The sequence below is a fragment of the Trachemys scripta genome, chromosome 9, assembly GCF_013100865.1.
Source record: "Trachemys scripta elegans isolate TJP31775 chromosome 9, CAS_Tse_1.0, whole genome shotgun sequence".
Classification (NCBI taxonomy): Eukaryota; Metazoa; Chordata; order Testudines; family Emydidae; genus Trachemys; species Trachemys scripta.
In genome coordinates, this window is record NC_048306.1 from 40,358,766 (window position 1) to 40,385,219 (window position 26,454).

A 26,454-nucleotide genomic window follows, 5' to 3' on the forward strand; every position below is an offset into this window, starting at 1 on the left:
TTTACCAAGGTAGTGTAGACCAGCCCAGAAATATGTACCATTTTCAATGCACCTTTCTCATTTATTTACGTAAGAATGCTGATGGGGTTTGAATACAAGTCTTTATGATGAGCTAGAATTATTTCAGCAATTTAGGGAACTCTGGGACTGAGCCACAACTATATTCATCTCTCAGTGGTGCAGTTCTCTGCATTCTGATTGGAAAGAGTTGGGTAACATATCAGGAAGTTTGGGATTAGGGGGTGTCACATGGTTGTAGGAGTACAGAAGCAGAGAGTTCAGAGCAGAACGATTCACAATAGCTATGCTAAGAGGAAAGAGTATACCTCAGTATAATAAATTGTAATAATTTGAGATTGCTACCTGTGGACTTGATAATATTCAAGTTTGAAATGTATTTAGCCCAAGCCAGGATTCAGTTAATACCTCTCCAACAGGAAGCAATCTCAAGCTTTAAACGTCTACGTAAATGGAACTTGCAATTTATCCGATGTCTCAGCTATCCTTTGACATTTAATCAATCGCAAATGCTGACACATAAGCATTATTTCTTAATTCAATAACTTCTTTGTTCTTTGCTTTGGAATATATTTATATTGCTGTTTTAGAAGTAGTTTTATCTTTTAAATTGAGTTCATATTTTTAAAAAATACTGATACCTTTTAACCTTTCAATTCATGGTTTTAAAATCCTTTAGCTTAATTTTGTCACTAACAATATCACAGGAAGGCGACAGCATAGTTTGGTGGCAAATCAAATGCATCTCTTTCTGATTATGCAATATGATTTTTTGTGTGCTAATTGTTCTCCTATGCTGCACCTCTGATTTCTTCACACCTTACCTCCAGGTCCTGGACAACAAAGGGACATCTTCCAGGAGCCTATGCATAACACTTCCTTGAACAGCAGAGGGAACGAGAGCGCTTGATGAAGGCAGCTCCAGGAAAAAAACAGGTACTGCCTGAACTAACATTGGTGTTTCTGTATGGGATATAATTCCTTCCAAGAGCAAGAAGCTATTGCTCAGTTGCAGGGGGTTGTGCAAGAAATTGAATATTACCACCCTCTACAATCTAGCCTGATGTCAGAACTGCACTGATGGCCAGGCATAGTGATGGAGACATTGTGTTCCTGGATGCATTGTCATCCAGAGCAGATGCAAAATTCATAACTCCTCTCTGCCAGGTCATGAAAAATATAACAAGTGCCACTGGAAAAGCAGCAGAGCTGATCCCACTGTCCTGGCTACAGTCCATCTTATTTCATTACATTTTGCTTCCAGAAATTCTCAGCTTTTCAACTGCATGTGAAATTCTTCCCTTCCTGGCCTAAAGAGATGTGGTGTTTTACTGTGCAATATTAAACAATAGTCCTCCATGTGTGTGTATCTCTATATATTTAAACAAGCAGTTGTAAAGTGTTTTGAAGAACTGGAAGCTCAAAAATGTTCTGTCTGAATTGAGGGATCTCTCAGTTTTCACTGTACTATGGAGAACCAATGAGAATATTTTCAAAGTCCAATGAAAAGGTTTTCTGGGGCACTGCATCCTTACTTCTGCAGGTTCTCTTTCTTGCTGATCCTTTTCTTGGCTTTTTTTCTTCCTGTGATCTGGAAAGCATAGACAGATTAACCCCGCCTTAGTGCTTTATATAAACAGCAAACCCAGTGGAAGGAAAAGATGTTACACTGAGAAAGTCACCGGAGCCTCTGGGTTTTAAGATTAAGTTAGATAAGTTTATGGAGGGAATGGTGTAATGGTAAAACATAGTAGCCGAGGAAAACCAAGCGATGGTATGTAAATAGTATAATGGCCAACAAGGGTCAGGCTAGAGACTCTTGCCTACATGCTCGGAGTCTTACTGATCGCCATATTTGGGGTCGGGAAGGAATTTTCCTCCAGGGTAGATTGGCTGAGGCCCTGGAGGTTTTTCGCCTTCCTCCGCAGCATGGGGCAGGGATCACTAGCAGGAGGGTCTCTGCCGATTGAAGTCACTAAAACACAGGATTGGGGACCTCAACAGCAGAGTCCAGGGAAGGGTCTTGTGGCCTGCAGCATGCAGGGGGTCAGACCAGATGATCATAATGGTCCCTTCTGACCTTAAAGTCTATGAGTCTATGAGTCTATGAGTGTGAGAGTGAAACCAGAACCCTTCAGAAAATGGGATCTGAGAGTGGTTCTCTGATCCAAATTCCAGGAGACTATTGTCTTGACGCAATACTAGAGAAAACAGGAAGATGTGCAAAACATTTTTGTAAAGAAGAGGTATGGCTGAAGTGATTAGTTTTTGGCATTTTGGTGTAATCAAAGTCATACCTGCCTGTGTATCCTTTATTATTTCCCTGTTCCACTAAAATGAAATCTATATGCTTTGAAGATAGAGGATTTATATCATCATACAAACATGTATCAGCAGCTCTGGCAATAAAATCATTTTGTGCTGGAAGGGATCTGATCCCTCCCATCACAACAGGATCAACAGCAATCTCTCCTAGTCCCTTCAAAAGGAAATCATAAGCAACAGCACCGGCACACCATGTAATTGTCACCAATGTCTTTTTTCCCCTTTGCTATTGCCTGTCTTTGCCCATCAGCTGGCTCTTCCCACAGTGATCCAGTGTTCCTCTCAGTCTTTCTCTCCCAGAATTGCTTTGTAATTACTGGCTCGATCTCCCTCATACCATGGCCTCTTCCTGGGGGTGAAATGTGCTGCCTTAGGACTGGGAAGCAGCTGTACTGGCCTCCTATCCCTGCCTGCTGTGCTGCATTGAGATATGGGGGAGTGCGGGTATAAGCAGAAGGAGCTGTGAGGAGGGAAGGAGAAGGAGAAAGCCTGGACTGCCCGGTTCTGGGAACAGTTGAGAGTTAGAGCTAAAGGGTGTAAGTGGGACATCAGTGACACATAGACTCTGGTGCTAGCTCTCTGAATGGGGTGAATCTCACTTTAAGGGAGGTCTGAGATATGTATAAAAATATATTTATAATTTAAACCCCAAAGAAGATTCCAAGTTAAAGAAATATTTGCCATCCCAGCTCGCACTAAATGATGGTAGATGGGCTGTATATTTCATCTACTTGCCCTTGCCTTCTTATTTACTTTATACAGTTAACCTTTTTCTTTATAACTCCTGGGGAAATAAGGAATATTTAAAATGTATGGTGTATAACAGTGATTTTTAAAAAGGCTTTAAAATGTGCATGAAATGAGCGGGATTGATACTTACACCACACAAAGGGCACTAGAAGAATAAGGAGAGACATTGCAGCAGCGATATGGGTGGCAGTTGTGCTGTCAAAAAACGGTGACCAGCCTTTTCCTGGAGGTCAAAAGAAGACAGGAATGAAATACCATTTCACTTGTTTATTTACTTGGGGGAAGTTCTGCAGCTGGGATTCTGGGTTTCACGGTGGCTGGGGCTCAGGGGCTGTAAAAGCCCTGCAGCTGGCAGGGGAGAATTTTCCTGATGCAACACTGCATACAGGTGTCAGAAGCAATCCTACGCCAGCCTCTTTGCAAGCCCCGGTGTAGAAGGCCAGCCAGGGACAGGGCTGGAGATGGGAGAGGATGCGCTGTGCCAAAGGTCCCTGTAGTATTGAGAGCTATGGGGATTCTCAGCTGCTGGGGGGGACTTGAAACTCTGTTTTGCACCAAATATAAATAAGGTCCCTTTAAAAAAAATGCATCTTTGCAGGAAACCACACAGTATGAATTTTAATCCATGCAGGATAAGGGCTTACTTTGGAGATGCTGGATGTTCTGTGTAAGGAAGATGACAAACAACACAACTAGAATCACTTCCCCAGGAGCTGCAGTATCCAGAATGACCCGGTACACTTGGAAAGAGAAAAGAAATAATAAAATGCTGCCATATTTGATTGACACAATTGGTTTTTTTCTTCTCTTTGTATGTAGGATCATTCCTGCTTCCTGTACAATTGCAAAAGCTTTTAAACTGGATTCTTGAGGTGACCCATGGTGAGTCTCAGCTCACGAGACTTCAGTGAAGCAAGTAGCAACAGGAGTCAACAGGTCTGCAATGGTTTATTGAGTTTTGTAACATGTTATGTGATGTTAAGCTCTCTGTACATATGTTTTCTTTGTTTAACATTTTAAGGCAAAGCAGGTGTAGGCAAACATTACTAAATATCAGCCAGCAAGGGGGAAAGGTACAAAGTGCACTTCATGTGCTGCCAAATACTAGCAGCTGCTCAGGAGGTGTGGGGCTTTGCTCGCATCACAGTCCTGCTGGCTATGGAATTCTGCAGGCATGCTAGCCAACTGCACAGCTTCTTGCTGGGTCAGTATTGTGTCTGGCTCCTTGAAAGATGAAGGGTGAGGAGCAGAAATTTTCCTTTTAGCTTCTTCTCCCTCTAGCTATGCTCACGGGCAGCCAAAATTTTGCCCTCAACATGTAGGATACGTCTATACTCTGAGCTGGAGGCGTGATTCCCAGCTCAAGGAGACAGATCTGCACTCTCATTGTGCTACTGTGCTAAAAGTAGCAGTGCAGCCGTGGGAGAGGCAAGTCAGCCTGAATATGTACTTAGTGTCTCTGATGGGCATGTAGAAGTCTATTACCTTCAACAAGTAGGGCACAGTGTTAAGCTCATATGAGGACAACTGGTATTGGAAAAAAACAGGCCAAAGGCCAACAACTGGGGGAGTCTAGTTGTCAAGCTTCATACCAACTGTCCAACAAAGCTCAGCATTTCCAGAAATGTGTCATGTAACCAATGATAATCACTACAATACATTACAGCTACATCACTCACTCTGAGAATCATAGACGTGTAGGGCTGGAAGAGGCCTTGAGATCCTCTTGTCCATCTGCCCACACTGAGGCAAGAGTAATTATACATAGGCCATCCCTGACAGATGTTTATCTAACCTTTTCTTAAATGTAATAAATATATAGGTACGTGTACAAATAACCTATTACTTACTTGTTTGCTTTTTAAACATCCCAAGGTGTTGGGGACAAATTGACAAGATCGCACTTATGAGAAGCGTTACCATGATCACACACGTGAGGAAGATCATATACAATACAAGGGCTGTGGAGAGACCTGTGGAGAAATAGGGAATGAAAATAGAATTGCTGTACCTACAATTAGGCTCTGCTCCTGTAAGTCACTCTGCCTGGGCAGACCCCTACAACCACAAGGAGTCCCCTTGGAGGTCTGCCAAGATGGATTAAGTAGCAGGATTGGGTCTTAGGCTAGGTCTACACTACCCGCCTGAATCAGCAGGTAGAAATCGATCTCTCGGGGATCAAATTATCACGCCTTGTCGGGACGCGACAATCGATCCCCGAATCAACACGCTTACTCCACCAGCGGAGGTAGGGGTAAGCGCCGTCGACGGGGAGCCATGGAGGTCAATTTTGCCACTGTCCTCACAGCAGGGTAAGTCGGCTCCGATACGTCGAATTCAGCTACGCTATTCGCGTAGCTAAATTTGCGTATCTTAAATCGACCCCCCCACCCTGTAGTGAAGACCTGCTCTTAGTTCACTTCAATGGGATTTAAGCACACGTTTGAAGTTATGTGTTTAAGTGCTGTCCAGAATATTGGTGCTGTCCTACTTTGGGGACAGAACGGCAACATGGGAGGGGCTGGAACTGATTTTCTTTCTTTCTCTCTCTTCCTTCTGGTTTTTATAATAAAATTGTTGACCTGGGGACTTATCTTAGGGGCACATCTCTCCTCCCCAGGGGGGAAGCCAGGTTTACTTACTAGTGGCTCTCTGACTCCATTTTAAGACATGGGAGGGGGCCTTATAAGTGGTGTGATTTATACTCTGATGTAGCCCCATCTATGTTAGGGAAAAAGCTTGGAAAAGTTTGGCTCATTGGCTGCAGTAAGATCAGGAGGAGCCCGGGGATGAAAAAGTGGTTGCCACCTTGTGGGAGTAAGTGTTGGTTAGAGCTTTACTTTGTATGGAGCTTTAATTTCAAATCTCCCATCTCGAATATGTACAGTGGCCTCCCGCCTTTTCTGCCCTTTCTCCCCTTTTGCTGATTTTATGATTCTATAATCCATATAACCCATGCTACAGCCACAGGGTGACATCCTGCCTCTGAATTTTCCAGGCATGAGATTAATAAGGTGCTTTTGCTTTTTGTGACTAGAGCTGAAGCTGCTCCTTTGACTAAGAGTATGTTTCATCTTCCTTCTGCAATCTGTTCTGTCTGCTTCATTCACTGCACGTACACCCTTTAGTACGAGAACCAGGGTGGGCCTACCTTCTTCCCACATCCAGAGGACAGCAGCAGTGAACATCAGGATGGCCAAGACACACACCAGCCCATGGATGAATATGATAGGCCATCTCCACAGCTTTCCCACTATGAAAGCAACAGATACATTAGTGAGTGACATCACCACCCCTCTACAACATGGCGTACTCCATCCAAGAGCTTGATCCATAGTGGACACCACATTGTAGAGCAAAATGGCGTCCTGCATGACCTGGCACGCACTGTACATGCAAGGTCATGCTGCATGGAAGATGCCATTTTGTAGAGCACATATGTCCATATGTGGCCCGTGGAGGTGCCCCAAAACTAGCATCTGGCCAAAAGCATTGAAAAGGTTGGACCAGATTCTACAATAAGGCAAAACCTTGCAGCTCAGAAGAGATCCCCTTTATCAAAGGATGAATGGAGATAGTTCAGTATACACACACACGCAAGAGGAGAGTGATGCTAGTTAATATTTAAAAGAACTTCTATAACTAATTAGGGCTGTGTTAATAGATCTCCTAATCTATTAGTCAGTTATAGGAGAATTAATGGGGAAAGGACCTTAAAGTGTTGCTGTGCCCATGCCTCTCACTTTGTAAAGAAGTGAAGACATCGTTATAGCCTCGTATGCATGTAATTAAAAAGAAATCTGGACGTGGGGCAGGTTTAGGGGACCTCCATGCCATACTAGGAATCAGCTCTGTATTTTGTTAAGAGGCCTGAGAGGCCTGGGGTGAAAGTTGCCTCATACCAGCATGAGGTGCAGTAGCCCACCCGCTAAAGAGAAACCCAGAGGAGTTGGATACTAAAATGAGCTGGGAAAGAGAGGAGGGGAGAGAAAGGAAAGGCTGATCAGTATTTAAGGTAAGTTAAAACAACGGGGTCAGGTGGATGGGGCACTAGCATAGGAATCATAATAATAAAGGCTTCATCAGAAGATCTCAAAGCACTTCACAAAGGAGACCTGTATCATCATCATCATAAGACAGCAACACAGGTTCTATTGACATCAATAGGAGCTGCTGTCTGCTCTGCACTTATGAAAGAAAATTGGGTCACTCATTTAGGTGCCTCCACATGGGTTTCAGACCCTAGCGTTAGGAGCCCAGGTTGGGAAATGCTGGCCTTGGAATACTGAAGATACCCAGGAGCTTTTGAATTTCTCAGAAAAATCTAATCAGATGTGAACATGAAAATTGACGTATAGTGAAGATAACTGAAGTATCCTGGTACAGGCATATACAGTGCCATCAGATACTGCCAGATACTGCCAGAAGACCACATACCTTTTTGCCATCTACTCTACTCTGTCACCTGTGTTTTCATATAAAAAAAAAATTAAGCACATTTTAGGTTTATTTGCAATTTACATGCTGTCAAAGAGTGAAGAGAAATGAGATGAAATACTTACTATTTTTTTTCTTTTCCGATTGACAACACAAGATAATGAAGCCCAATCTAGATCCAGCAGCCAATGTTTTTGCAATAACAAGAGCAGCAGTAGAAATTTGCAGTGCATGCTTTAGTGAAGGCATGATACCTACAATATGGACACACAAATCCAAACCATCACTGAAAGCTGAGAATAGAAGGAGCTCAGGAGGACTGAAAGCTGTTCTATTTTCCCTGCTCTTTCTTTCTGCTTGAAGGACAGTGTAAGGCCTGGTCTACACTATGAGTTTAATTTGAATTTAGCGGTGTTAAATCAAATTAACCCTGCAACCGTCCACACAACGAAGCCATTTATTTTGAAATAAAGGGCTCTTAAAATCGATTTCTGTACTCCTCTCCGATGAGGGGAGTAGCGCCAAAATTGATATTGCCATTTAAAATGAGGGTTAGTGTGGCCGCAATTCGACGGTATTGGCCTCCGGGAGCTATCCCACAGTGCACCATTGTGACCGCTCTGGATAGCAATCTGAATTCGGATGCACTGGCCAGGTAGACAGGAAAAGCCCCGCGAACTTTTGAATTTTATTTCCTGTTTGCCCAGCATGGAGAGCACAGGTGACCACAGATAGCTCATCAGCACAGGTAATCATGCAGGCCAAGAATCGAAAAAGAGCACCAGCATGGACCGTACGGGAGGTACTGGATCTGATCGCTGTATGGGGAGAGATTCAGTTCTAGCAGAACTACATTCCAAGAGACGAAATGCCAAAACTTTTGAAAAAATCTCCAAGGGCATGATGGAGAGAGGCCACAATAGGGACTCATATCAGTGCCGCGTGAAAGTTAAGGAGCTCAGACAAGCCTATCAAAAAACAAAGGAGGCAAACGGTCGCTCCGGGTCAGAGCCGCAGAGATGCCACTTCTACGCTGAGCTGCATGAAATTCTAGGGGAGGCCGCCACCACTACCCCACCTCTGACCGTGGATTCTGAGGCGGGGGTAATCTCAGCCACACCTGAGGATTCTGCGGACGAGGAAGAGGAGGAGGAGGAGAATGAGCTTGCAGAGAGCACACAGCACTCCGTTCTGCTCAACAGCCAGGATCTTTTTCTCAGCCTGAGTGAAGTACCCTCCCAACCCTCCCAAGGCAGTATCCAAGACCATGACCAAGTGGATGGGACCTCAGGTGAGTTTACCTTTTAAAATATAAAACATGGTTTAAAAGCAAGCGTTTTTTAATGATTAATTTGCCCTGAGGACTTGGGATGCATTCGCGGCCAGTACAGCTACTGGAAAAGTCTGTTAACGTGTCTGGGGATGGAGCGGAAATCCTCCAGGGACATCTCCATGAAACTCTCCTGGAGGTACTCCAAAAGCCCTTCTACAAGGTTTCTGGGCAGTGCAGCCTTATTCCGTCCTCCATGGTAGGACACTTGACCACGCCATGCTAGTAGCAAGTAATCTAGTATCATTGCATGACAAAGCCTGGCAGCGTATGGTCCCGGTGTTTGCTGGCATTCAAGCAACATCCGTTCTTTATCTCGCTGTGTAATCCTCAGGAGAGTGATATCACTCATGGTAACCTGGTTGAAATACGGGAATTTAATTAAGGGGACAGAGGTGGCCATTCCTACTGGGCTGTTTGCCTGTGGCTGAAAAGAAATCCTTCCCTGTAGTTAGCCAAGTTGGGGGCAGGAGTAATTGGTGGTGAGCTTTTCGCATTTGGCTAGCAGGGATCTTCCCTGATACCAGCCACGCGGTGAGGGAGGGATAAAGCAATCATCCCAGAGAACTGGATGGGGAGGGGGTTAGTTTGTTTTCTGCTGCTGAATGTTAACAGGAAAACTGCAGCACTCAACGGGCTTTGCTTGGTATGTGGGAAAGGAGGGCGCAGAAGCCGAAAGACAATGGCTTACCATGGCCACATGCAAGCCAAATTCTATTGCCCGGACCTGCGTCTGTGATCTCTAACATCAAAGCCACAGGAACTCAAAATTAAGATGCAAAATGCGACCTTGCACTGAAATCACATGTGCTATGTAATGTGAATAGTGTTGTTCACCGTGAAAGAGAATAAGCATTGTTCTGTAAAATGTACCTTTTTAAATACTTCTCTCCCTTTTTTCCCTCCCTCCAGCAGCTGCACATTTTTCAAGCCTCCCTCCTCCGTCCCAAAGGGTATCTCAGATAAGGCGGAGAAAAAAAAGGACGCAAGATGACATGTTCTCGGAAATCATGGAATCGACCTGCAATGAAAGAGCTCATCTGAATGAGTGGAAAGACACGGTATTAACGTACAGGAAAGATGCCAGTGAACATGAGGACATGAGGGACCAACATGAGGACAGAAGGGACCAACGTGAGGAGAGGAGAGATGCTTGAGATGAGAGGTGGCAGCAGGAAGATCAGAGGAGGCAGGATGCAACGCTGGGGCTGCTGTGTGAGCAAACAGACATGCTCCGGCGTCTGGTAGAGATTCAGGAATGGCAGCAGGATCACAGAGTGCTGCTACAGCCCCTGTATAACCACCCTCCCCCCTCACCATGTTCCATAGCCTCCTCACCCAGATGTGTAAGAATGTGGGGGGGAGGCTCTGAGCACCCTCCCATTCCACCCAAGTGGACAGCCCAAGCAAAAGGCTGTCATTATTTTAACCTTTTTTTAGTGGCCTTTTCCTTCCCTTCGATCCTCCTCCAAAACCCCACCCGGGCTACCTTGTCAGTTCTCTCCCTGTTTTTATAATCAATTAATAAAGAATAAATGATTTTTAAATGATAGTGACTTTATTTCCTTTGAAAGCAAGCTGTAATCGAAGGGGGAGTGTGGGTTCCTTACAGAGAATGAGTCAATAAAGGGGGCGGGTTTTCATCAAGGAGAAACAAACAGAACTTTCACACGGTAGTCTGGCCAGTCATGAAACTGGTTTTCAAAGCTTCTCTGATGCGCAGTGCTTCCTGGTGTGATCTTCTAATCGCCCTGGTGTCTGGCTGCACGTAATCAGCAGCCAGACGATTTGCCTCAGCCTCCCCCCTCCACCCCCCGCCATAAAGGTCTCCCCCTTACTTTCACAGAGATTGTGGAGCACACAGCAAGCAGCAATAACAATGGGAATATTGGTTTGGCTGAGGTCTGAGCGAGTCAGTAATGTGCGCCAGCGACCTTTTAAACGTCCAAATGCACATTCTACCACCATTCTGCACTTGCTCAGCCTGTAGTTGAACAGCTCCTAACTACTGTCCATGCTGCCTGTGTATGGCTTCATGAGCCATGGCATTAAGGGGTAGGCTGGGTCCCCAAGGATAACTATAGGCATTTCAACATTCCCAACGGTTATTTTCTGCTCATCAGTTCCCTGAGGGAATCGAAGTCTGCTTTTCTGAAGTCCAGAGTCCATATTTTGCTACACTCCTTTCTTCTTGTCAGGATCCTGAACTCAATCATCTCAAGGTCATTGCTGCCTAGGTTGCCATCCACTTCTACTTCCCCTAACAATTCTTCCTTGTTTGCGAGCAGCAGGTCAAGAGGAGCACGGCCCCTAGCTGGTTCCTCCAGCACTTGTAACAGGAAGTTGTCCCCAACACTCTCCAAAAACTTCCTGGATTGTCTTGCATTGCTGTATTGCTCTCCCAGCAGATATCAGGGTGATTGAAGTCCCCCATTAGAACCAGGGCCAGTGACCTGGTAGTAGTGAAGATTCTGTTATTCTATGATTGTGATGATCTGAGTGTTAAGATGAAGTGCCAAACCTGATGCTTAGCAGTGCCACATGTTACTAATTTCTCCAAACTTTTCCAGTTTGCCAAAAAGATTTTTTTTAAATTATCATATCACTTGTGTCTCTAAATCACCTTGATGCTGTAGCTTTGTCAGGGCCAAAATCTGCCACTACTACTCATTAAGTAGTACCTTGCTCCACAAGTAGCCTGTGCTTAACTTTATAAGCCTGGGTTGCTAAAATTAGGCACCTAAATCCATATTATGGCAACTAAATAAAAAGTGGTTTTTTTAAAGATACTGAACATCCACTGCTCCTTTGACAACCGAGGCCACCTACCAGATCAGGTCCCATTCAGAATCTGGCTGGAGGAAGGGGTAGTGCCCACCCGCCTTGTAACTTTTAGCCCAGTGGTTAGAGCACTCACCTGGGATATGGGAGACCTAGGTTCTATCCCCCCATCAGGCAGAGAGAGGATTTGAACAGGGGTCTCCCACCTCTGAGTGCTCAAACCATTGAGCTATGGGATGTTCTGATATGGGGATCTGTCATTCTCTCCAGTTGAAGCTGTTCCACTGTGGATAGACACTTAGAGTCACTGGACCAGAGAGTGAGAATGACTGACTCTGGAGCCTGCTGGTTAGAGGTGGCAGACCCAGAAGCCACTCCCCCTGCTCCAATAAGTCCAGGAGAGGGGTTCCCAGCTGGGAATCACAAGAGGACTCTGTGCCTCCAGGAGTCTGGACTGTGGTGCCTCTGTCTGTGAGAGGGGATAGGCTTAGAGGAGCCTCCTCTTGTTGACATATTCCAGTGGCTAGCTTTGGTGGCTCCCCACCCACCATGCTGGCTTTTGTGAATTGGATTCTTGGGTGCCCATCTCTCCCCATCTGTCGTATAGGGAAATGAGGTACCTAATATAGGCCGTGTGTGTCTCAGTGTTTTGTTCCTGTGATTTCTCTAGAGGCCTAAAAGTTGTGCATTGTGACGCTGACTGTTACAACACCTCGTCCCTTTGTGAATCTAAGACTAGGTGCCTCACTTTAGGTACCCATGCTTGTAAATTTCAACCATAAGTTTTAAATGTATGTAACACAAAATAGTACAAGATATTTTAGAAAGTGGAGTCAGATGTCTCATGCAAATATTGGAAGCTTTTAAAGATGCCAGATACAGGACTCCACAATAGATGGGAAGATTTACTCAGTTACATAAATCAGACTTCCATTCTTCCTGGGACTGTCTGTACGAGCCCTTGCATAAGTCAGAGGAACATCAACATGTACGTTTCGCTGGGCCTGATTCACCATTGCAGTGCTCCAGTTTTGTGTTGGGTAGGGTTACCATACGTCCGGATTTTCCCGGACATGTCCGGCTTTTTGGGCCTCAAATCCCCGTCCGGGAGGAAATCCCAAAAAGCCGGACATGTCCGGGAAAATAGGGAGGGAGGTCCCGGCGGTGCTCGGCCGGGGGCCGGCGCTGCTGGGGCCGCCGGTGCTCGGCTGGGGGCCAGGGCCGGGGCTGGTGGTGCTCAGCCAGGGGCTGGGGCCGGTGGTGCTCGGCCGGGGGCTGGGGGCTGGGCTGGGGCCGGCGGTGCTCGGCCGGGAGCCAGGGGCCAGGCCGGGGCTGGTGGTGTTCGGCCAGGGGCCGGGCCGGGGGCCAGCGGTGCTCAGCCGGGAGCCGGCGGTGCTCGGCTGGGGGCCGGGGCCGGGGCTGGTGATGCTTGGCCGGGGGCTGGCGGTGCTCGGCCACGGGCCGGGGCCGGGGCCAGGGCTGGGGGCCGGCGGTGCTTGGCTGGGGGCTGGGCGGGGGCCGGCGGTGCTCGGCCGGGGGCCAGGGGCCGGGGGCCGGGGCAGGGCTGGTGGTGCTCCGCCGGGGGCCAGGCTGGGGGCCAGCGGTGCTCGGCCGGGAGCCGGCAGTGCTCGGCTGGGGACTGGGGCCGGGGCTGGTGGTGCTTGGCCGGGGGCCGGGCCAGGGGCCGGCGGTGCTTGGCCGGGAGCCGGCAGTGCTCGGCTGGGGGCTGGGGTTGGGGGCTGGGGGCTGGGGCCGGGGGTGGTGGTGCTCGGCCGGGGGCCAGTGGTGCTCGGCCGGGAGCCGGCAGTGCTCAGCTGGGGGCCGGGGGCTGTGGCCGGGGCTGGTGGTGCTCGGCTGGGAGCCGGGGGCCGGGCCAATGCCGGCGGTGCTCGACCAGGAGCCAGGGGCCAGGGGCCGGGGTGCTGGGACGGGGACGGGGGACGGCGCCCCAGGGCCCGAGCCGAGCCTGGCGGGAGACGCTGGGGCCAGAGCCTCTTGGCCTGGGTCGGCCGGCTGCCAGAGTGAGCCGCTCAGCCGGACTGGGCCGCGCCGCGCCCCGCCTCGCCCCAGCCACAGCTTACCTGCTGCCTCCCTGTTTCAGGCTTCCCACGAACATTTGATTTGCGGGAAGCAGGGGATGGGGAGGAGCAGGGGGCGGAGCATTCTGGGCAGGGGGCAGAGTTGGGGCGGGGACTTTGGGGAAGGGGTGGGGGCGGGAAAGGGTCGGAGTTGGGGCGGGGCTGTGGGCGGGGAAGGGGCAGAGTTGGGGCAGGGCCGGGTCCCCGTGGCGTGTCCTCCTTTTTTAAAATTAAAATATGGTAACCCTAGTGTTGGGGTAACTCATTGATTTCAGAGGAGTTACATGCGGTTTCAAAACTGGCATCATGCAGAAGTGAATCAGGCCTTCTGTATGCAGTGTTGTTACCACATAGCAAAAGACTTGTAACATTATCCAAGGAGGATCTTCTAACATCACTCTATACAGTTTTACTTTCTAAGGTTGTGTTGTTTGCATGGATGCTTAATTGAATTAAGCCTAGGAACTGTGAAAGGGGGAGAAGAATATGCGAGATTAGCATTTTCATTTCTTACTCTAATCTGCAACCAGCAGAGTGTTACATGTGGCACTGCTAAGCATCAGTTTGGCACTAGGCATGGAGAGTGTCTGCAGTTGAAGGTGCTCATACAACACTTACCTTCAATGGTCAGATTCACTGAGGTTTCCTGCCAGCTTACATCATTGCTGGCATTGCAGGAAAATGATCCACAATTTTCTGATTTCTGCACTTCTGATATGTACAAAACACTGAAGTTTTCAGAGAACTGGTAACATCTGTTCTTGGGTACGGGCTTCCCATCTTTCTTCCAATCAATAGCTTGCACTTTGCCAACTGGCACCTTGCAGGACAATTCAATGGATGAACCTGCCACAGTAGAATTTATCTGTAGATGGGCTTTGGACACAGGCTGTGTGTGTGGGGATGTGGGGGAAGGAAGGACAGAATGATATTATACATTGTAAATACTCCTGGTTGAAATGTACACACTGGGGTACCTAAAGTTAGGCATTTAACGTCCATATTCAGGCACCTAAATCATACAATTAAATCTACTTATCTATATGATGGAAAGGTATATGTTTAAAACTTGTGAAATACTCTTCTAACATGCAGTGATGTAGGCTGATTAGTAGCTCAGTAGACATCAAAAGCCAAATCTACTCATTCACATCTAAACATTCATAGCCTAGGTAATCCTCAGTACAGGAGTTTTGAGATACTCAGTCTTGAGGAAGATTGTTGGTTTTGTTTTTTTTAACACCACTATCTTTCAACCTTACTAATTTTTGTTTGTCTCCTTACTCCTTTGCTCTAACCCACCTAGAAATTTCTTGTTCTCAAATGATATGGTCCTTATTGAATCATAAATAACCTAGTCAATCAATTCTTAGGCTTGGTCTACACTAAACCCCCAAATCGAACTAAGGTACGCAACTTCAGCTACGTGAATAACGTAGCTGAAGTCGATGTACCTTAGTTCGAACTTACCGCGGTCCACACCTGGCAGGCAGGCTCCCCCGTCGACTCCGCGTACTCCTCGCGGCGAGCAGGATTACCGGAGTCGACGGGGAGCACTTCTGAGTTCGATTTATCGCGTCCAGATTAGACGCGATAAATCGAACCCAGAAGTTCGATTGCCTGCCGCCGAACCAGCGCGTAAGTATAGACAAGCCCTTAGAGATCAGTGTAGGGCTGTTCCCTGCAATATAGTTCAGTACGTTCTCCAGTCTAGTTGTTATATCGTTCACCAGGGATGGAATCTCCACCACTTTTGGAAGACTATTTCTCAGTGTCATATGCAAGAATAAAGGAAGTTATAACTACATGCTGCAAACCTTAATGTGCAACTCAGTGAAATCAAAATTGCTATTTCTTGCTCAGGTTAAACTGCACACATATAGTGTGGCTAGAACCAGAATCTCTCTGTTCTTCAGCCACACTATCTTGGGTTGTGCTTTCATAAGTTAATCAGGGTCAAGTTAGGATGGCTTTCATGGAAGACCTCCAAGAAAATAATGGTAGTGATCTGAGAGTTGGCATTTTTCCTGTAGGGTCAGAATTGACTGAATAGTGTGAACAGATCTCATAATAAAAACTTTTTTCCCTCTGATATCCAGCCTTATTTTTGATTTTTTTTTTAGAAATGTCATCCCCTTGTCAAGCGTAATGGATCCTTGTTCAGCATTACAGGGGTAAGTGTTTTTCTTTATAAATGACTTCAAGGCTGTTTGTGGTCAACAGGTTGTGCAGCTGCTTCCTTGAAACGTGCACATGCACAACCTCGAGTCACATTGGTGCGATCTATTCAGTACAAATTTTTTTGTGTGTGCTGCCAGCTGTTTTAATGTACTGCTTTATAACTACTTTTGCTCTTTCACTTACCTAAGACTAGCAGTGTTGTTTGCCTGGCTTCAATTTTGTTCAAATTGACGGTAGCTCTGTAGGTTCTGCTGTCTGTCTCTTGTACGTTTTTCAACAAGAGGGAGCCATTGGATGAATAGAAAATGACTCTGTCTTCATAAGGTTTATAGATCATAAGTTTTCTTCCAGTTCTATAGTAATCCACAATATTGGGAATTGTGGCACTACTTATGTATTCCCACTGTATATGTTCTATGACTGTTTGGTCATTGGTGGGCAATGCAGTCAGCAGCGCTGAAGAGCCCGTAACAACGGTTCTATGTTCTTGGGCTTCTGCTGTTTTTGGACCCCAGTGGGAAACCAGCAGCAGCACCAGAGAGAAAGGGAAGATAGGAAGAGCCAGGCTAGTCAGTCTTATGCAGTATTTATCCCAGATCTATGAAACCATGTTCATTTGGGGATCTAGTGTCACACCCCAATGGCCCCCTCCCTCAGGAAGTCGCCGGGGAAGGCAGATCAGCATTGTATGTGGCTAACGCTGTTGCAAGCATCACAAACCATTTTGGGGAGGATCAAAGGTGTGTGAGTGGGGAATGGAAGATTCCTTTGCAGGAGTACAAGAGGCCAAGAGAGGGGGGAAGGAAAAAGAGATCAGAGAATGGGTGAACTCAACTCTGCAGCTGGCATGCTCAGTCTGAAGATAAGATGCTGGCCTCCACTCAAGGACATTGCTCACAGCCAAGACTTGGCCAACAGCCGAGAAAGACAGGGGCTTGAAAACTGCCCAAGCGGCCATGGGAAACCAACTACACTAATCTGCACCTGCCGGACAGCAGAGCCAGTGGAGGGGAAAACAAAGCCCCGGGCTGCCAGTCTGAAAACACTGGCGACACAACAAGAGGAAGAGCCGAGTCAGACGACCCTGAAGGCAGAATGTTTTGGGAAAGGGAAAGAGACCATAGCAAGCCTGTTTGGACTGGTGTAAAGAGCATCAGGAACAGAGGGCTCTGGACGAAAACACCCCCAAAGATGCCCAGGACTTAAAACCCTCCTGAGAGCTGGAGCAACTTGGAGAACACAGCAGATTCTTGGATGCCCTGGGCCCAGGAAAGCACTCCCGTCCATCCTTCCCCCCCTCTTCTTCTTACGTTACACCCAAGCTTGGCCAGCTTTGGGGTAGTGCATGTGTGAGTATGAAAGTGGGTTAGGGCTTGGAGCTCTAATGCTTTCTTTCTTCCCTGAGTGATGTGGGAGCGTTCCCAGCACTCTCTGCTGTTATTTTATTATTTTATTAATAAAGCTTTAAAATCTAGACACGTGATGCATTTTGTCATCTCCTCCCCAAACGAGCCTGTGGCGTCAGCCTGATGAACTGATGCTCCAGGCAGATTGGTAACGAAAATCTGTCACATTAGGCCTGGGGAATGGTAATGGGGGACCTGTTCCTCAGGGACCTTAATGTGTATCTGGCCTAGAAACATTGTGATGAAACATTAACCTCTCTGGTGGCGGTTGGGTGGCATATGTTTAAGCAGTTGGTGCTCTCTGTCCATTTCCTACTGGACTGGTGGCTGGATCACAATTAGGCCTCATCTACGCTGGCGGCATGTATGGTATGTGTAGTTACATGCCACAGTGACAAGCAGGCTGCATTCATGCTACGGTGTATAGCTACATGTGGCAGTGAAAGGCTCTGGCAGAGGGGAGGCACCAGAGAAATGTTCTGGCAGCTCTCTGCAGTGGCTGAAAGCCTCAGGCGGTGAGCATATGGGGGACACTGCAGCATAGATGGAGGAGGTACGACTTGGATATGCAGAGAGACATGTAGGGTACCTACCCACCGGGTCTCATCTCTGCTCGCCTAAGCAGTGCCTAACCATCTACACAGTTATTTATAGCTGAACTAGGTGTATGTGCAGTGAATGTACTCTACACACTGCCGTAAGTGTGGACGTATCCTTAGAGAGGCTTGAGCCAGAATCCCAAATTCAGACGTCCCTGGACTCTGGTGATGTGGGCAGGGGAGGGAGTTGAAATCTGAACCTGTATCTGCAATTGTGTAGCTTGGGCCCATCTCCAGTTGCAACTGGCACTCTTGTTTCATAGATGGTTAGGCCAGAAGGGATCACTGATCATCTCAGCTGACCTGGGGTATAGCACAGGGCCTAAGACTTCCCTGAAATAATTCCTGGTTGAACTAGAGCATCTATTTTTAGAAAAAAAACCACCCAATCTTGATTTGAAAATTGCCAGTCCTGGCGCATCTCCCGCATCTCCTTGGCAAGTTGTTCCACTGGTAAAATAGAAGATTCAGCCCCATACATGCAGAGAACAGGGGATTAACAGTCCATTGCCTTTACCACTCAGCCATCTCATCTCAGAGGCTCGCAGCCTCAGAAGGGTGGCCAAGAATGGAACAGGAATAGAAGTGGTGCATCCTGACAGTGTTGGGGCATGTTGGCAAGGGCTAATGTAGAAAGATTTCATTGCTGCTGTTCCCCATCCTGTGCTCACTGTAGGCCTCATTTTGAGGGGCCAGTTCAACTCTCAGGGTAGCTAAGGGTAATCCTCAGGGTTACTCTAACTTGTATCCTGTCTGCCATAGGCCTGGCTACAAGTTGGGACTAGCCAAAACATAGGGATGCTGCAGCCACACCTCCTCTTACTCATTCTTCTGGGAACTCCACCAAAGGGAGTAGAGAGTTAATAAAGCTACCTCTGCGCCTGCCAGGCAGGCCCCTTACCAGAATGGATAGTGGCGAGAGGATTCATCTGGTCAGCTGCTTTGTGCCCAGTTTGCAGGCCAGAGAGAACTAGTGAATAAGGCCCTCACTGAACAAACTGAGGACTTCTCTCTCAAGTACTCTCCACCCAGCATTTTTTCCAGGCACTCGGGGCTGGCCTTGGGTCAAAATGTACCCCGAGAGAGCCAAAATTTGGAGTCCCAGAGCAAGTGGTATTAATTATTCACCTACAATTCCAGTGGTGCATTGGCCACTGTGAGAAGACAAGATACTGGGCTAGATGGATCATTGGTCTGACCCAGTATGGCCGTTCTTATGTTCTTAATACCAAGGTAAGTCTCATCAATGTTATCGCTCAGTAAAACAGAGTGGAGTGCCTGTGACACTCTGTACCTCGTGGGAACACCCAGCACCCTCATGTTCATCCTTGTAAAATGTTTGTGTGGTATCCAATGCAAAGTTTGTCATGTCAGGTGTCTTCGGAAGGCTCATGATGCACTGAGCATTGTTGTTACAGTAATTTTATAGGTTATAATTTCATGTATGTAGTTATGAGGCTGAAAATGTATCCTCATGGCTTAAAATAAGCCCAGGCAAAAACCCTCTAGGAGTAGAGAGGCAATTCACACCTGGTCAGGGCATGTATGGGACAAACCCAGCCCAACCTCACAGGAACAAAGGATGCTGGCCTAGGCAGCAACAAAAGAATTTGTTGGACTCTCTCTCGAGTCACCCCCCCCCCATCCTTTGGTCATTATGGGACTGCGATGAGGTAATGCTCCCCTGACTTTGAAGGGGGGGGCAAAGCCAAGAGGGAAGAAAGGACATGATAAAAGGGAGAGATGTTTGCCATGCTCTCTCTCTTTCACCTACATCTACAGACACCACCACCAAGCAACTGAAGTGCTGATCAAAGGGGAGAGCCTGGCTGAAGAGCAACCAGCCAGCCTGCGGTGAGAAGATTCTAAGTATGTAAGGGCACTGAAAGTGTTAAGATCAGCTTAGAATACATTTTGCTTTTATTTCATTTGACCAAATCCAACTTGCTATGTTTTGACTTATAATCACTTAAAATCTATCTTTATAGTTAATAAATCTGTTTGCTTATTCTACCTGAAGCAGTATGTTTGGTTTGAAGTGTGTCAGAAACTCCCCTTGGGATAACAAGCCTGGTACATATCAATTTCTTTGTTAAATTGACAAACTCATATAAGCTTGCAGCGTCCAACAGGTATAACTGGACACTGCAAGACGGAGGTTCCTAGGGTTGTGTCTGGGACAGGAGATATTGGCTAGTGTCATTCGGTTGCAAGTAGCTGGGAGCAGCTTACGTGCCAGAGGCTGTGTGTGAACAGCCCAGGAGTGGGGGTTCTCATAGCAGAGCAGGGTAAGGCTGGCTCCCAGATTGACCTAGCAGATCACCGGTCTGGATAACACCAGAGAGGAACATCACAGTGCCTAAGGCTGGGCTTGAGCCAATGTCACAACCCAATGGTCCCCTCCCTTTAGGGAGTCCCCTGGGAAGGTAGATCAGCACTGTATATTGCTAACACTGTTGCAAGCATCGCAAAGCATTTTGGGGAGGGTCAAAGGTGTGTGAGTGAAGAGTGGAAGTTTCCTTTGCAGGTACGAGAGGCCAAAAGAAGAGGAGAAAGAGAGCAAAGAACGGGTTAACTCAACACTGCAGCTAGCAAGCTCACTTCAAAAAGAAGACGCTGGTCTCCGCCCAAGAACACTGCTCGTAGCCGAGACTTGGCTGACAGACGAGAAAGACGGGGGCTTAAAAGTTGCCTGAGCAACTGTGAGAAAGGAAGATTCTTAACTGAACAGACACAGACCTGCAGAGCCAGCCCATAAGAAGCGAGGCAAGCAAAACCAGCAAAAAAAAAAAATTAATAATTTTTTTTTTTAAAAAGCCCAGGGCTGCAAAGTCTAAAAACACAAACAAGACAACAAGAGGGGGAGCCAGTCAGGTGTCCCTGAAGCTGGAATGTTTTGGGAAAGGGAAAGAGACCATAGCAAGCATGTTTGGACTGGGACAAAAAAGCACCAGGAACAGAGGGCCCTAAACGAAAATACCCCCAAAGAAGCCCAGGACTTAAAACCCTCCTGAGAGCAGGAGCAACTTGAAAAGCACTACAAATTCTTGGACGACCTGGGCCCAGGACAGCGTGCCCGTCCACCTTTCCTCTTCTCTTCTTCTGACATTACACCCAGACTTGGCCAGTCTGGGTAGTGCGGGTGTAAATATAAAAGTGGGTTAAGACCTGGGGGCATTAACACTTTCTTTCTTCCCCTGAGTGACGTAAAAACAGTCCCAGCACTCTCTCCTGTTATTTAATTATTTTATCAATAAAGCTTTAAAATTTAGACACTTGGTGTGTGGTTCATCATCTCCTCCCCAAAAGATCCTAAAGCATCAGCCTGATCAACTGATGTCTCAGACAGATTGGTAATTAAATCTGTTACAGTATTGCAGAGAATATAATGTTTACAGAGGCTGCACCAGCAGATCCTGATTCTCACTCTCACGTAGGTTGCTTTGTGCTGTTCTGGCAGCTTAAGGTGGCCTTAAATGGGGTGGAAATGAGTCCCTGAGATACTCTTCATGCAGAGGATCTCCACAGCCAATGTACAGCTGGAGTGAGGGCTCTGGGTATGTCTGCACTGCAACATGAGGGTGCGATTGTAGCACAGATAGGCATTAGAAATCATGCCTCATAGTGATAGGCTCAAGGAGCTCAATACAGTCAGCTTATAGAAGAGGTTAAGGGGGGACTTGATCATATCTATAAGCAGCTATAGGGAAAAAATATTTAATAATGGGCTCTTCAATCTAGCAGAGAAAGGTCTAACACAATCCAATGGCTGGAAATTGAAGCTAGACAAATTCAAATTGGAAATACAGTATAAATATTTAACCATGAAGTAATTAACTGCTGGAACAATGTACCAAGGGTCGTGGTGGATTCTCCATCTGTGGCAATTTTTAAATAAAAATTGGATGATGTTTTTCTAAAAGCTCTGCTCTAGGAATTATTTTGGGGCAGTTCTTTGGCCTGTATTATATAGAAGGTCAGACTAGATGATCACAGTGGTCCCTTCTGGCCATGGAATTTACAAATACCAGTGCTAGCTTTAAATTAGCTAACATGGGTAACAATGGTAGTGAAGACACGGTGGCACAGGCTAGCTGCCTGAGTACAAGCTGAGGTATATATTCAGGTTGTTAGTACATGGTGAAGCCTGTGCCACCACATTGATGCTACTACTGTTGGGATTGAAAAGGACCATGGCCAAACTGCCCTGCACTGCTGCTATTTTTGGCTTGCTCAGGCCTTGTGGGCCATGGGAAGCAGAGCATAAGTTGGAGCAACCCTAAGGCTAATCTAGATTACACAAGGGGTCAGACAGGTCCTGGCTGTTCCAGAATACAAGAGTTGCAAAAAGGGCTCAGAACCTCCAATATTCTCTACTTCCTGCCTTGAGTGCAGGAATGGAATGGCTGAGATTCAAGCCCCCAGTGCCGCTACTCAGTGAAGTACATGGGGTACTTTCGATATAAGATATAAGAGCTGTATAAAACCTGACAAAAGAGACTCACGCGCATTTCAGTGTCCAACTAATACTATTCTTAGACATGTTTCGGTACTGGAAGGAATTTATACATACTCAGGCACCAGCTCATCATTCTGTAATCATCCTGGTGAGGAGGTCTGCATTAGCAGGTAACGTTTTGGGACAATGCCAGCAGGACCCTGTAGAAACATACAGTAAAAATCAGCAACACGCACGGTAATGACAGGATCAATGCAATCACTACACGTGACCTGCAGTTCTATATGAATCCCTCCCACAGGAGAATGCGAAGGCTGCACAGTTAGCATCAGGCATGGCCAGAGCTAAGGTTTTACTTGTTCTAGGGTTGACCCAAGGAGAGGCTGTGGTAGGAGCTGCATGTAGCTCTCCTCTGTCGAGGAGTATCTTATGCAACATAGGACATTCGGAGCTGTGAAAGATGTTGGAGAAAGGGCAGGAGAGGAATTGTGGAGCTCCTGGGGATCTGACGACCTCCTGGGGAAATTCTGTTTTGCAGCAGCAATAACCAGTAATAGTCCCCCAAAGTTACCAGTGGTCTGAACATTGGATTAGAGGCCAGGAACCCTGGAATCTAATTCCAACTAAAACTGACCCCTCCACTCCCTGAGTTAAGTCACTGAGACAGAGGTGAAATCGAGGGATAATTTCCCTACCTAACTCAGAAGTGTTGTGAGAATCAGTAATGTTGGTAAAGCCTCCCACATCCTTCATGCCATTCCAGTCCCCTCCCCAGGGATTCCTGTGTTGGAGAAACAAGAATTGCTCTCTCCTCTCCTACCACCCAAAAAACCGAAATGACACCAAAAGGGGTGGGGAGAAGCAGGGCCATGGCCTTATTCCCCAGTGCACTTATCTGTGAGGTGGGATGGATGAACAGGGTCCTAAGGGGTGGGGGCAGAGTGTATGTGGGTTCCCCTTCCACACAGTGTTTGTGTCCCAAAGCATCGTAACTCCACACCTTCCCCTACAGTGTAATAGTCCGAGACTCTGGCTCTACATATGTGCTAAGAATTATTAGAAACTTATATCCACCTACCTGCCCCAACACGAGAGCTTCAGACCCCCTGCCCACTACTGAAATTCCATTTTTAAGTGTTGTGTTTAGGGGTCCACTGCAGTCAAGGGAAAGATTCCCATTTATGAGCTTTGAATCAGGCTCTTAGTAAACAGTTGACTGTTTCCCCCATTACCTGAAGGAGAAATTCAGCTTGAAACTAGATTTAAGGCTGCAACAGCTGCATTTAGAAATTGTATTGATCTGTTCAACAAAACTTTATTAATACAATTGATAGTCTTATGCAGAGAGATATACTTGTGTCTGGCAGGTGGACTCTAACCTGGAAATACCCTTTCGTTTATGTGCCTGGCACATGCTTTTTATCCCCTGTGACCTTAAACTTCAGGCTTTAATTTCTTTAGTAATCATCTGTGATTATCTGAAACGTAAATCTGAAGCAATATAAAGTAACTGCTTGTCAAGGCTGCTTCCCCACTCTGAACTTTAGGGTACAAATGTGGGGGCCTGCATGAAAACTTCTAAGCTTAACTACCATTTCCAAGTGGACTCCCTTCCCTGGGAAGCCTTGAGAAACTCTTCATCAATTCCCTGGTGAATACAGATCCAAACCCCTTGGATCTTAAAACAAGGAGAAATTAACCATTCCCCTCCTTCTTCCCACCAACTCCTGGTGGATCAAGATCTAAACCCCTTGGATCTTAAAACAAGGAGAAATCAATCAGGTTCTTAAAAAGAAGGCTTTTAATTAAAGAAAAAAAGGTAAAAATCATCTCTGTAAAGTTAGTATGGAAAATAACTTTACAGGGTAATCAAACTTAAAGAGCTCAGAGGACCTCCCTCTAGCCTCAGGTTCAAAGTATAGCAAACAAAGATAAACACTCTAGTAAAAGGTACATTTACAAGTTGAGAAAACAAAGGAAAACTAAGACGCCTTGCCTGGCTATTTACTTACAAGTTTGAAATAGGAGAGACTTGTTTAGAAAGATGTGGAGAACCTGGATTGATGTCTGGTCCCTCTCAGTCCCAAGAGCCAACGAACTCCCAAACAAAGAGCACAAACAAAAGCCTTCCCCCCCGCACAAGATTTGAAAGTATCTTGTCCCCTTATTGGTCCTTTGGGTCAGATGCCAGCCAGGTTACCTGAGCTTCTTAACCCTTTACAGGGAAAAGGATTTTAGAGTCTCTGGCCAGGAGGGATTTTATAGTACTGTACACAGGACAGCTGTTACACCCTTCCCTTTATAGTTATGACACTGCTGCTAGAATTTTTCCTCAGGAATTTATTTGTTAATTCATCTTCATCATCATGACAAATCCTGAAATGACATGGTCCCCTTTGAGTGCCACTTGGATTGATCGCCAGCGAGGTCTTTAAAATAGCCTGGTTGGATAGTCAGTTTCTGTCAATCACTGGAAATCTTATCGTGCCACGGAAGGTCTCTAATCTAGGAGGCTGTTTTCAGATTTCCCCCATCCTTTTATCCTATTGCTATCCCCTCCTCATTTTGCCCCTCCCTCTACTACCAGCAATCACAACCCCTGTCCAGTAGGTTTTCCAGGAATACACCTGCTGCTGAAAGTCTTTCCTTCCCTACAGTGAAGAAGGGTAGGCCCTGCACAAGAGAGAAGGAATTGCCAGCATCTATTGGGAATTAAATGATCTTATATGTCACAGTAAATGCCAAGGCAGAAATGCCTATTCATTGATATTAGCAACTTACCGTGTCACACACAAAAACTCCTAACTTTGGGCCTCATCCAAAGTCCATTGAAGTCAATGAAAAGAGTCCCATTGAACTAAAGAGTGGCCATAGTGGGTCAGACCAAAGGTCCATCTAGCCCAATGTCCTGTCTTCCAACAGTGGCCAATGCCAGGTGCCCCAGAGGGAATGAACAGAACAGGTCATCATCAAGTGATCCATCCCCTGTCGCCCATTCCCAGCTTTTGGCAAACAGAGGCTAGGGACACCATCCCTGCCCATCCTGGTTAATAGCCATTGATGGACCTATCCTCCATGAATTTATCTAGATCTTTTTTGAACCCTGTTATAGTCTTGGCAAACAGCGGAGAAGCTAACAGAGGGAGTTTGCCTGGGATCTGTCTGAGAGGAGCTATGCTAAGTGCTGCATTGGAGGGCTCTGTTGGGAGCTGGGGGGGGGATGAGTATCTGAGTGTCTGTTGCAGGATATTGTCAGTTTGACCATGTGCTTGATTGTTTGAAAAGTGTGAATTGGGAGTGCTTTGTTCCAGGTGGGCCTTGAGTGGGCCTGATTGTTATAAAGAGGCAGCCAGTTGAGAACCAGCTGAACGGCGAACAGAGGGAGTTTTCCTGGGAGTTCACCGACGGAGAGCCACAGAGGCTTTCATCTTACAGGCTTCTCTGAGTAGTAACTGCAACAGCTGAGGAAGCTCTTAGAAGGAGGGTAATATGGATGGTGAGTGATCAACTGTTGTGATCTGCACAGGATGTGCCATGTTTGTCTTTCTTCCACAGGACAGAAATGACTTTCTCTGTACAAAGTGCAAGAGAAGGTTCAGGGACTGGAGAAACAAGTATCAACCCTGCATTGAATAAGAGAAAATGAAGATTTCCTGGACAGACATCAGGATATGCTTCTACAGGCACCACATTCTGAAAATTGAGAGCAGGCTGCGCAGCAGGGACAGAAGGACGGTGAAGAACTTGGCAGCATGTGACCTCCAGAAGAAGAAATAGGAGCATCCATGCAATGCAGATACAGGTGAGCAACCATTTTCATGTTCTCTCCACAGGTACTAATGTGGAGAGTGGACTAGACGATACATCTGAGAGAAGGGAGCAGAAGGAGACTCCACCAATTGGAAGGCATGACATGCACTGTCCTAGAGATGGGGGTTCCACGACCACCACTCCGAAGAGAAGGAGGTGGGTGGTGGTGGTCGGGGACTTCCTCCTAAGGGGGACTGAGTCATCTATCTGCCGCCCCGACCGAGAAAACTGAGAAGTCTGCTGCTTGCCAGGAGCTAGGATTCAAGATGTGACAGAGAGA

General features: G+C 46.7%; 1 long non-coding RNA gene across 1 annotated transcript; it reads left to right on the forward strand.

Annotated features, from left to right (window-relative positions):
- Positions 1-849: 849 nt before the first annotated feature.
- On the forward strand, positions 850-26,109 carry LOC117883253. The gene is made up of 4 exons (XR_004647219.1): positions 850-954; positions 3,913-4,029; positions 15,843-15,893; positions 25,920-26,109. It is a non-coding gene; the product is annotated as an uncharacterized LOC117883253 (long non-coding RNA).
- The last annotated feature ends 345 nt before the right edge of the window (positions 26,110-26,454 follow it).